We start from the raw sequence: 12,298 nt of genomic DNA on the forward strand, positions 1-12,298 counted from the left end.
TCCCATTGGTGCGACGCATATTCATTCGTCTGTAACGCAGCATTGATAAGTTTTTAATATGTAATGAAATGTAAATGGTGAGTTTTAAAATAGACGAATAGACATTGATGTCTATCTGATATCTTAGGGAGATATTTTTCATGATACTATTTTTTAAAAAACCTCTAAAATAAAATATAATTATCAAAATAATAAAAGAGAGAAAAGAAGAGAGAGAGAGAGAGAAGGTATACGATATTTTTCAAAAGAAACCGGAATATATTCGTCGAGCCATATACCGTCCAATACAGCTTTGAATATACTTCGGCGCGTTGAATTCCACATGTTGCTGTCACGGTGTTACAGTAACATACGTATTTCTTCCCGTAAAAATTGAAAGAAGTTAAAATCTTTTGCATAACGTTCGATTTTTTTATTCATTATCTTCTTTTAGTACACTTATGTTCAACGTTTTAAAGGGACACCTAAAACTTATCGGACATTGTTAGCTGACTAAAAAACAAAAAAAGTAAACAACACTAACCTAAATCTATCGTGAAGCAGTTCCGTGGGGGGGGGGGGGGGGGGGGGGACACTTCCCTTTTTTTCCGATAATGACCACCATCAAAATCAGAATCTGGATCCGCCCTTTAATGGTGAACGGTTTACAGCATTGCAATGGGAGTACATTTTGTTTTCTTTCACTAGTTCGATCATTTTTACTTTTATTAGTTTTTGAGCTAACACTATACAATTTAACATATTTCTAGTTGTCTCTCTCTTCGATTGTAATAATACGTTCATTTCGCTCGCTCATCAGCTTTTCGTCCTAATCTTGTTTAATCCGGTAAGTGAAGAATTATATTGTTATATTTATTGTATACTGCCCAGTTATTTAAACTATTTATAATTTAGCAATTTTTTAAACATTTTAATGTATAACTTTTAAGTATTAATTATTAGTGTTTAATTATTTTAATTTATAATTGAAAAGGGTCCTAATTTATAATTTAAAAAAGTAATTTAATTTATAAATTTTAAATATTTTAATTTATAAATTTTAAATATCTTAATTTATAAATTTTAAACATTTTAATTTATAATTTTTAAACTTTTTGGTTTTTAGTTTTTAAATATTTTAATTTTTAGTTTTTAAATATTTTAGTTTACAGTTTTTAAGTTTTTTAATTCAAAACTTTTGATTATTCTTAATTAATATTTTTTAATGAATCTTTCAAAACTTTAAAAACTCTTTTAAATGAACGAAGTCATTGCACGTCAAAAAATGTGTGAGTCATTAGAAAGACTGATATTGTCCATACGCCTATTTTAAACTATAGGTAGAACATGGCTAACCTGGCAAGTGATCAGGACCATGGTGTGATCAGAATCTTTGTAGTCTTTACAAAGCTGTCAAGTTAGGTTTGCCGAAAATACACATAAATGTATTGGATCTAAAGCTCTTTGGTAACCAAAACGGCAGATGAAGGTCGGTCATTTCCTCTAATTAGGGGCTCTAATCAAAATCACACAGCACAATCTATTTTCAATTGAATCTTTACGAATTACACTTTGAATGTCCATTTTGCAGTAGCGATATTAGATATGTATTTGATAAAGAATTAAGCTCAGTTTAACTATCTGGCTTGCTAACTAGTCCACTTTAACTATAACAATTACGAGCATATACAGACGGTTCGAAATCCCTTGAGGGGTTTTATGCGGCACTTGTAACGTTTAATTAAGAAGTTATATTACATTCATAGACCAATTCTATCTCTAACAACAATACCATACACCTAACTGAATTATCGGCTATGTACCAAGCATCGAAAAGGGTCAACAGATGTAAAGATCATTTCAAACATCATAACATATATTCAATTATTGAATCAAAAATGAAAATGCTTCAAAATGGGAAAAAAAAGTTTTTTTTTTTTTCACTCAGAAAATTTTATATCGATTACATTTCTATAGGGGTTAGTTGGGTGAAAGTTCACTCTACTTCAGCGTTTCTGAATTTGTTTGGTAAGTGGAATTTTTTTGATCGGGATACCTTTTTTAATGAAACCCGTTTTTCCCTCAATAGCGTGCATACAACATTCTGTGGATGGTTTATTTTCAAAAAAGCGATTTTTTTGTTTAAAAGAATAACTTTAGAATATAAAAAAGTAATTAAAAAAATCTCTAAACGTCTTCAACCCGTTTCGAACAAATTTTGGAGGTTTTAACTTTAATTATTTGAGTTGTAACTATTTTTTATTCTATCAAACACATCCTCATTACCCGGCTCAGATTATTTTCAGTACTAAGTCTATGGTGATATTTAGATTTTGTCGACATATACATTGAGAACATAAATTTAGTTGCAAATAGTAAAAGTACCAACAAAGAATTTCGAGTCCAGAATTTCACTAAATGGCATCATTTTAAATTTCTGGTGCAAGGAAGGATAAAATGCCATTTTAATAAAAGAGTCGTATTCTCCAAATAATCAAACACTTTTTGCATACGTACACTTTTCTTCTTTTTGAGAACACTTTTTTTGTAATAGTTATTAGAACCGTTTTGAGAACACATGTCATAATACTTTTTGAACACGGACACTTGTCCGCTTTTTTAGAACACTTTTTTCCGGTTAGTTTTCAAAACACTTCTAGAAACACTGTTCGGAACATGTATTTCTTTTTAGCGCACTTTTTAGACACTTCATGGATAGTGTAAAAGAATGGTTTCTTAACACTTGTCCTAAACATTTTGTGGTACACGTTTTGGTACAGTTTTTATGATATTTTTCGGAAAAAATTACGGATCACTAATATCCTCCCGGCATATGTGCTACACAAGTATAAAAAAAGCTTATAAAAAGAAAAAAATATGCACTAAATTCACTTTTGTTGAGACTGCAGGCTTGATGATGGGTTTAGGCTTTGACTCAATATGATTATTAGTCTGCATTATTACTATGAAAATTTAAAATCTAATGGCATCTCAAAATCAATTGAATAATTCACAGCAAAATGACAAACGAGCAAAAAAAGGAGCAGAAAATTGTAGTACAAATTCATATTTACTACAGAAATGACATCTAAATCTAAAATCAGTATGTACGTATAAATCAGAGATGAGTTCGTAAATGTTCCAGTACCAGAAACACCAATGAGAAATAATTAAATAATGACTTCTCCAATTTGTGTAAAAGCGAAAGTTAATTTTCTTGAAAAGAAGCGGCGTCCCGATAAGTTCAAGCACCAATTCACTCCTGGTTTTAATGTGTCTCGCATAACTGAAAAACTGTACGGCGTGATAAGTTAAAATTTTGTATGTAGCCTGGGGGTAGTCTGGTTGTACACCTCCCTTTTCGGTTGTTCTCAGCGGTTCCAAAATAAGCGTTTACACTTTTTCTTTTTTTGAGACAAACTGGTGTAATTTTCAATACAATTCAAAATATAAACGAGCTGATGTGTGCATCACATGATTTCCTTTTACTCCAATTTAATGTCATTTCCCCATTACTGGCAATTTTAATGTGATTTAATAGTTTACTCTCTAAGTATCAATAATGGCCAAATTGAAACAGATTTAAAAGAAGAAAAAAGCTAAATTTGTCGTCAAGTTCGCGACAATACTTGGTGGCCAAAAGATTGGTGATATATCGTCAAGTGTCCGACAAATTATAACACCACTTGAGTTTACATCAAAATTAACAATAATTTACCCTCAAAAAGGGGCAAAAGACACCTTTAGAAACACCTGAATGCAACCAAAAGGAGAGGTGCACAACTGGACCCCATTAGGAGTCTACATACCAAATTTCAACTTTCTAGGACATGCTGTTCTTGAGTTATGCGACATACATATGCACATACGCACGTTCGCACATACGCACATACATACGTACGTACAGACGTCACGAGAAAACCCGTTGTAATTAACTCGGAAATCAACAAAATGGATATTTTGCGTGTGTATACGTTCTTAGGCATTTATCCACGTGTGGTAGAGTCGAAAAAAAAAAAAAAAACAGTCAATATTCATTCGGGGATGAGCAAAATAGAAATTAAGGTCGATTTTTGAGTGATTTTTTTTTCGTGAATACAATAATTCCTTTTTTGTAAAAGGAAGTAAAAACGATATTTGCGTACCTGGTTTTTGGGCTGTCTTGGATTGTAAGTAATTCTTTGGCGGAGAAAACTAGCCATTTTACCGCGATATACGTCCATCATTCAATTGAAAAAAATGATGAAGTAATTATTGAAATATTTACTAGTGAAAAATCACTACTGTTTCAGAAAAAAACATCCATCATCACAACATCACGTCACATGTTTTGAATTTAGGAATGATGCCACTTGATGATCATCTAAACAGCTGTTCTCTTCAGGAAAGAAGTGCCAAATGGTGGCTGCAAATATGGGGGAACTTTTGATATGATCTAAAACCCCATGGACACGAAATACACAGCCGTATTGTGCATTCACGAGGAGAAGACACTTCGGAACGCCTCCCCGAAAGCAGAGCTAATTTTAGCGCGGGGGTGATCGCTACCGCTTGCAATTGAGACAACCCTAAATTTGGCGGGCATTTAAATTTGTGAAAATGTTTTCGTGTTCTTTCCTTTCGTTTCTAGCTTTGCGTAATTGTCGTCTACGGAGAATCTTTACCTTTTAAACTGAAAATTTCAAAACTATAAATATTGTATTTACAAAAAAAAAAGTAAGGTATTTTGTTTTCCGAATGAAACATTTCTATTAAGGATAGGCTTTCTGAATTTTGAACGATATCCTTTTAAACATTAACGTCCTATATTCGAAATTGCAAGTGCGCTGATGGAAAAAAAAGGGGGGGGGGGGCAGGAAAATTTCATCGCCATACAGACTGTGGTATTGAAATGCTTAAGGGTCGCGTTCTTTTTGAAGACTTAGTATCTCTCTCTATCTCCCTCTCTCTTTTCTTGAGGGGGGGGGGGAGGTGACTCAGCAGCTGGGTCTTTGATGCATCTGTATGGATTGTACAAAATTTCTGATAATACAGAGTGGATATACAGTCAGTAGATCTACAGTAGCAGTTATTTTTTAAAAATGCTGAAAACATTATTCAAACAAAATTTACTCCCCTCCCCCCCCAAAAAAAGAACCTGGTTGAACAAAAGGCAGGGACTGGCCAATTGTTCAAGAAAGGATTTACATGTGAGAAATAAAAGTAAATGAGAAAACAATAAAAAATCAATCTGAAATATATTAATGCAATTGACTATTAAAATCAAGATTATTTCTCTATGTATTGCATAAACGTTAATGTTTAGAAATATGTAATAATTTTCGGTGCTTTATAAAAAGTGACTTTGGTTGGAATACTGTTTTAAAATTATAGGTTCATCGGTTAGGCCGTCTTAACAGATGACGACTACCCCCCAGGGCGAGTATTTGCCAGCGCGGAGGGGGGGGGGGGGGCTAACCAATTTCGTTTCTACGGGAGCGGCAGAAACGAAGTTAGTTATAACACTTACACAGTAGCTTAACGTCCACACGGATTGCCCATAAAGGATGTTACACTTCACCTTACCCTCTCCCCTCGTCACATCTCACGCAATGTTCGATGAACATATTGCCATAACGAACGCTTTTATTTGAACCAAAATTTGTGAAGTCACATTTCTTGTAATCCCCTCCTTCCCCCTTGAGACTAACTCTCAGAAGTTCTGGAACCCGGAACCCTCCCTCCCTACATCTTTCAAGCGTGACATCACTTGTGAACGGCTCCTTAGGTTTGCTAAGTCACTAAAATCGCACTAACAATTGTTTTAAGGGAAAAGACCGGCTCCCCCCCTTCCCCCCTGGATAGCGCTAGTCACAATATTTTTATGATCATGCATGTTTTTAGCAAAGAATCATATTGCACCCCAGTAAGGAAAGCGACACAATTCAAAATTTGGGAAAACCGTACCGGCTACTGATTGAAAATCTAAATTTAATGCTCTTTCTCGACACAAAAATCGCAAAGTTAGTTCACCTAAATGGTGCGGGGGGGGGGGGGGGGCAATGTGCGATATGTTGAACAACTGAATAGGTTGACTGTAGCAACGTTTCTTGCTAAAAATTACGCCTTTTACATTCAGAGTCAACGACGGATCCAGAGACTATTCAAGGAGAGGGGCGATTGATTTCACACCTTTACCATTTTATAAATTCGCAAACCTCCACTCCCCTTCCAAACACCATGAAAGATCGTCTCATTTCAGTTATTTTGGCAGGGGGGGGGGACTTCCTTTTCTACAAAATTGCTTAGGAATGTACCAATCCCTATCCCTTACCTTAGCGCCATCAAAGGTGTCCTATAATAGTTTTTCTTTTTCTGGGGGAGGGGGAAGGGGACTTCAATTTTCAAAACTTTCCTGAGAAGAGCCCTTAAACCCTATAACCCTATTTAATATCACTAAAATCGTCTAAAATTGAGTTTTTGGAACTTTGAAATACTTTCTATATAAAGTTCGGATCCCTATCACTAAAGTGTTAAGATATGTGCAACAATTTCATTTTCCAGACTGCAAGAGCTTCGTAAAACTATTGAAGATAGGCTAAAACAATTTTCAACTTCAGTATCAAAAATATGCCGTGGAAGAGTTCTGCATCTCGACTCAAGGAAGTGGGGATCGCCCCCCCCCCCCTTGTATCCGTCCTTGTTCGGAGCTGTATTAGAATACGGGCAACAAACTTTTGCTTATTTTATGATCCCCACACGTAACGCTCTTCCGTAAAAGTACTGGAAGAACTGAATTACTTTTAGAGTAATCGAAAAAACTTGGGAAAAAAAACATATATTTTTTCGTATTTACAAAAATAAATGGGTCAAAACAGTAACATAAAACGTTGTTTCAGGCACTTATTCAATTATTCTGTAAATAACCATATTGGCATGTGAAAAGTTTTAATTTTTGTTTTGTTCCTTTTTTTTCCTTTTTTCATTTCTGAAGAATAAAAGCCATATTGAAAAAAAAATAGTACTAAAATATTGAAATGTGTCACACAGATGCAACTTACCTACTGTGGCTTCCAAAATTGTTCGTACGCTTTAAATGTGTGTGGTTAAAAATGAAGTGCCTAGGAATTGAAATAGTAGTTCAATACTTCTTCATACTGTCTCAACATGGTTACATCAACCCAACATTTTTTACAAAATATTGACTGTTTGAAATGGGCCAAAAATGAGGTGACAGAGAAATATTTTCAGAAAAATTCGAAATTAAAGTTGTCGTCTGTCGTTTTCTTTTTTTATTATTTTTTCAATGCAGTGATAGTTAAAAAATCGTTTGGTATTAATTTTTGCTTGTTTACTTCACAAATTCTACGTATTATTTTCAAAATGGCTCGAATTCGCAAAGTAACAACAAACGCAATTCGAAAATGTATTAATTCTTCATCATATTCGAAGTAAAACAGTTCGAAATATTGCAAAAGTAGTTCATTTATCCCAAACTACTGTGCAATACTTAAAAAAACGCTTTAAAGAAGAAAAATGGATCGAAAATAAGGTGAGAAATGGTTGACCAGCAAAGTTAACAAAATGCGATCAGAGATTAATAATTAGAAAATTCATGAAAAACCCACGTTTGAGTTCTATGAAAGTTTCAGCATAATAGAATGAAACATTTTCGTTTCAATTTCACCTGTAACTGTTCATCGTGTTTGCAGAAAATGTTTAGTTAGTATGAAAAACAGAAAGTTTAGGATTTCCTTTGCAAAATCAATGATAAATTAACCCTAAACGTATAGAAATACACTGCAAATCTTAAAATACTTTTGAGTCGAAGTCTTTGTAGCACACCTTTTTTTCGAGAGAGAAGATGGAAGGTGATTTCTTAGAAAATTATAGAACACTTGTCTTCTTCCAGCGCGATAACGATGGCCAACTGGCAACCTTCCTCAGTGTTGGTCTGAAGCCTCATCCCCAAAAGACGCATATAGAATCTTCCGATACCACGTGTTGGGGGCGTGGCCAAGTCTTAACTGCTGAAAAACGGACAATAGAATGAGCGAGTTTTTGGGTGAATAAACTTGTCCCTATGCCGGTCGGTCCCAAGCCCGGGAAAATGGGGAGGGTTTTGTGAAAATGTAGCATCCACACATGTAAAACGTACACCCTTTACATATGCTTGATCAGATCCAGTGGTGCAGCGAAGGCTCCTCCCCCTCCCCCGAGTCATTGGTTTCACCATAAATGCAAATTCTAATGCAGTAGTTTATGCATATGAAAGGGATGTTTTGATTAAAAACCCCTTCAGGAGGTATCTTTTATCAAAAATCCCCTTCAGAAGGTATTTTTGATCGCCCCCCCCCCCCCAGAAGGTATTTTTGATGAAATAAAACTCTCAAGACGTAATTTTGATTAAAAAAAAAAGCCTCCAGAAGGCATGTCTGGCTGCGCTAGTGATCAGATCTGTATCTGTTTAGCGGCTTTTAAGGTAGGTCAGTCAGTAGGCGAAGGGTGCCACAGGACCAAAATGATATCTGAATGCATGGCGTCTAGAGGCGTAAGTAGTTTTGAACTGTTTCTGAAGGAGGAGAGGGGACTCTTGCTTAACGGTCAGCCCCTGAGAAGCCCTAGATGGTAGTACAGGACGAGGGTCTTTCATTGTTTACTAACTGTAAATAGATCAATTTTGAATAAGAACAAACTCCAAATGCTGTTTGCATTTCGTGCCAAAATCCCGCTTATAATAAGGAAGTATTATTGTCTTAAATTCTCTATTACAATATGGTTAACAGTTACTAAAAATCTCCATCACATTAAGGATAGCAGAAGATAAAATTACTCGAATGACAAAGTACAGCAGTTAACGGGGGTTATGAAGAACAATCCCCGGTTCCTGAAAAGACCTATAGAATAGGCCTGTTCTGTTCTGGAAAACTGGAATTAAAAAAGAGACAATATTCTTTAAAAATAGAATAAGAAAATCTGTCTACAAAAACTTATAAGCATGAAAACAAGTCTTAGATGTGCACTTAATGGATTTAACGCCATTTTTGGAACGAAAAAGTTATTTTTTAAGAAGTTTTTTAGACATTTAAAACAAGTATTTGTTTAAAACAAGTATTTGTTTAAAACAAGTATTAGTTAAAACAAGTATTAATTATTTTTATTTTTCTTTATTTATACTTCAAGTATTATTATTAGTTATATATAAAACAAGTATTATTATTAGTTCAATTTATTTTCTTTGTTTATATTTCTCACTGAGAGAATAGATTTTGTTTTTGTGCTTCATATTGTGCCTCTTGACGTACCTCTCCGACTTACAGTGAAGAAGACAGAAAAAAGGGAAAAAGTACAATTGTTTTTCCCTCTCTTATTTAACTCAATACATTCGAATACCCTTATAGCGAGCCCTGATTTAACGAAAGCCCGGACTTAGCGAGGAAACCAGAAATACTTGCTTGGTATAATGTTAAATCTATGGGAGCATAACTCGCTTTCAACGAGCAAACCCCGCTTAAAGCGAGCAATAATTTTGTAATTCATAAAATTCCTATTGACTTTCAGCTCAGCTTATCCTTTCTGGGTAAATTTTCTTTAACATTCCTAAATCAACCAAAGATAGGGATAAATCATAGATCCAGAGAACAAGCGATGCCCTTTGTGGAGAAAAGAAACATTTAAAATATACATACACTGTTAAAACCAGGAGTGCCACATTGTTGAAAAAACGGTGCCTCTGGGTGAAACAGAGGCTAGGAAGTGTCGTTAAGGTGCTTTTGGTTCCTCAGTGGGTGAACGACGTCAACAAAAGTGCTAAAAGACCATTCAATAGGAGAGCGATTCCTTGCGCATGCGCTCTGACTTATCGTCCAACGACAACTTCAATTTCAATGGCAAACGAAGGAAGTTGCAACGAAATTTACTTTCACATTGAATGAAGAACAAAACTGAAAATTTCGTGGATTAATCTTCGAAATCTCGCGTAAGTAAAGGCATCCTTATATATTATTTCTGTAGTCTGTTTTTGGTTTCTACGCGAGATTTTCCTCAATTCTTGATCGATTTCTTTGATTTACACCGTATTTTAAAGCTTATCGTGCAGGCTACTGACGAAAAATAGACCCACGGTTTTTAAAAATTGTTTTTTCGGGCAAAAAAATCTGTTTTAAGAACCAGAATGAGGTTTTCGGTTAAATTTATGGCTTTAACTTGCACTGTTACCGATAGAGCTGAATAGCTTGATCGGCAGAGTGTTCGACTGGTAACCAGGAGAATGCGTGTTCGGGCCCACGTCCGGACAATCTGCATCAAAAAATTAGAAAAATATTGCGCATTACATGAATAACAAATATCAGAGAATACATGAGGTAGAAACGCTCCTAGCTGTTATGAAAACTAGATGCAACACGGAGCTAAATTGATACTCATTTGTAAGTTTTTTTTTTTTTTTTTTTTTTTTTAAAGCTTTGGCTCCGGGAAGAAAATTAAAGCATAATGTAAGCGAATATATAAGTATCAGGTTTAAGATTTCAGACTACAATGGAATTGTTTTTTGTTCAGGAAAAAATAATAAATCGTATATTGAAATATAGATTCTTCTAATGAGTTTTTGACACTTTGTATAAATAAAAAAATTACTACCTCAATTTGAAGGGTAAAATATTGTTACAAATTCTGTAAATAATAATCATTGTAGTAACGTAACCTGTAAATAGTTTCCCGTAATGAATATACAACCCCTTAACATATGGCTAAAGTATACAACCCCCTATTCTTTTTTTTCTTATTTCATTCACTGATTTTATCAATGAAAGTGTAGTTGTAGAACGTTGTAGCATTTTTTGGAATCTTTGAGAGATTTCTTTTCGGTGTGTATACAAGCCGTTAGCGATGGATAAAGTGTTGAGTTTCGATTGAGATTTCGAACTGAGAGCATATTTGCTCTGTTTATAGCGAGTCATTTCGCTGTGTTGTTTTCGTATTTGGAAGTAAATACGTGTGTAAACGTTGAGTTTACGGTGTTGTGTGATAATTGCTTAATTGCTGATGAATAATTTAGCAAGTGTTGACGATCTTTCCTGTACATAGTGTAAATAAATTTCCTGTGATTTTATCAAGAACTGTGTCTTCATTTCAAGAAAGTGGAAGTCGCACCGAATCCGTTACAATATATATTTCTTCTTCTTCTGCAAAAAAATAAATAGCGTATCACATTTTTACTACATTTGAAAAGCTACGCTTAAAAAAGAACTTGGTTCAAATTATTTTGTATTTTAACCGTGCTGTTAAATGATTAACACGTGCTGCCATCTAAGTTATAAAGGTTCAAACAGCCTGCGATAACAAATTGTAAAAATTTTTAAAAATAAAAACACTTCTCGGCAAGAAAAAAAATTTAAAATTACCTGTGGGGTTTTTTTTTTTTTCGGTAGAGCGTTCGGCTATAAACTGTCTGAACTTCGGGCCAGTTCGGGCTGTAGGACATAATAGCAAATTTACAGTAATATTACGCATTACATGTACTCATAACATACAACAGATAACACACGTAATAAAATAAATGCAGTGGGAATGCTATTTGGTGTTTCGACTCCTTTATGCAGGCTACAGTTATCATTCAGATAAGTTGATTGCTAATGGAAGGGTGTTCTTCCCTTTTTTTAAGCTTTGACTCCGTCCAGACCACTGAGCATAATGTAAGAATAAAAAAAGTATTAGATATACCTCAAGGGAATCCTTTTTGTGCAGAAAAACATTTTCATTGTATGCTGAAATGTAGATTTTTCTAATAGCAGTGTTCGAACTTTTGTACAAATGAAAAAATACTACGCCAAATTAAGGGGTCTAAGGACCTTTAAACTTTAAAATTTTCGATTTTCCGGAAAAAATATATGTTATGAACAGTTTAATTCTGAACAATTTGATACCTTATTTATTACTATACGCCAAAAACTTTTCGAGTTATTGTAAAAATGCCTAAACTTTCCCCGTAGAGATTTATGTTAACAGTGGTGCCGGTTTCTTCGGTTTTCTCGTTTTGCGCGCATGATATCTCAGAAAGTTTCTTATATATGTCCGTAAAACTTTCAATGTATGTTTATCTGGTTTATATTTATGACCTGAACCTAAATTTATTTATTTTTTATAATTATTTATTTATTTTTTTGAAATTTGGTAGGTTAATATCGAATATTTCCAAAATTTTGGGTAAAAAAATATTTATTTTTAAATATTAACTTTACCTTTTTAGTTGAAATTTAGGTTCAGATCGTTAAGATGTATCAGACAAACATGCATGAAAAGTTTTACGGAAATATATAAAAAACTTTCTGAAATATCATGC

Source organism: Uloborus diversus, chromosome 7 (assembly GCF_026930045.1).
Source record: "Uloborus diversus isolate 005 chromosome 7, Udiv.v.3.1, whole genome shotgun sequence".
Taxonomy (NCBI): domain Eukaryota; kingdom Metazoa; phylum Arthropoda; class Arachnida; order Araneae; family Uloboridae; genus Uloborus; species Uloborus diversus.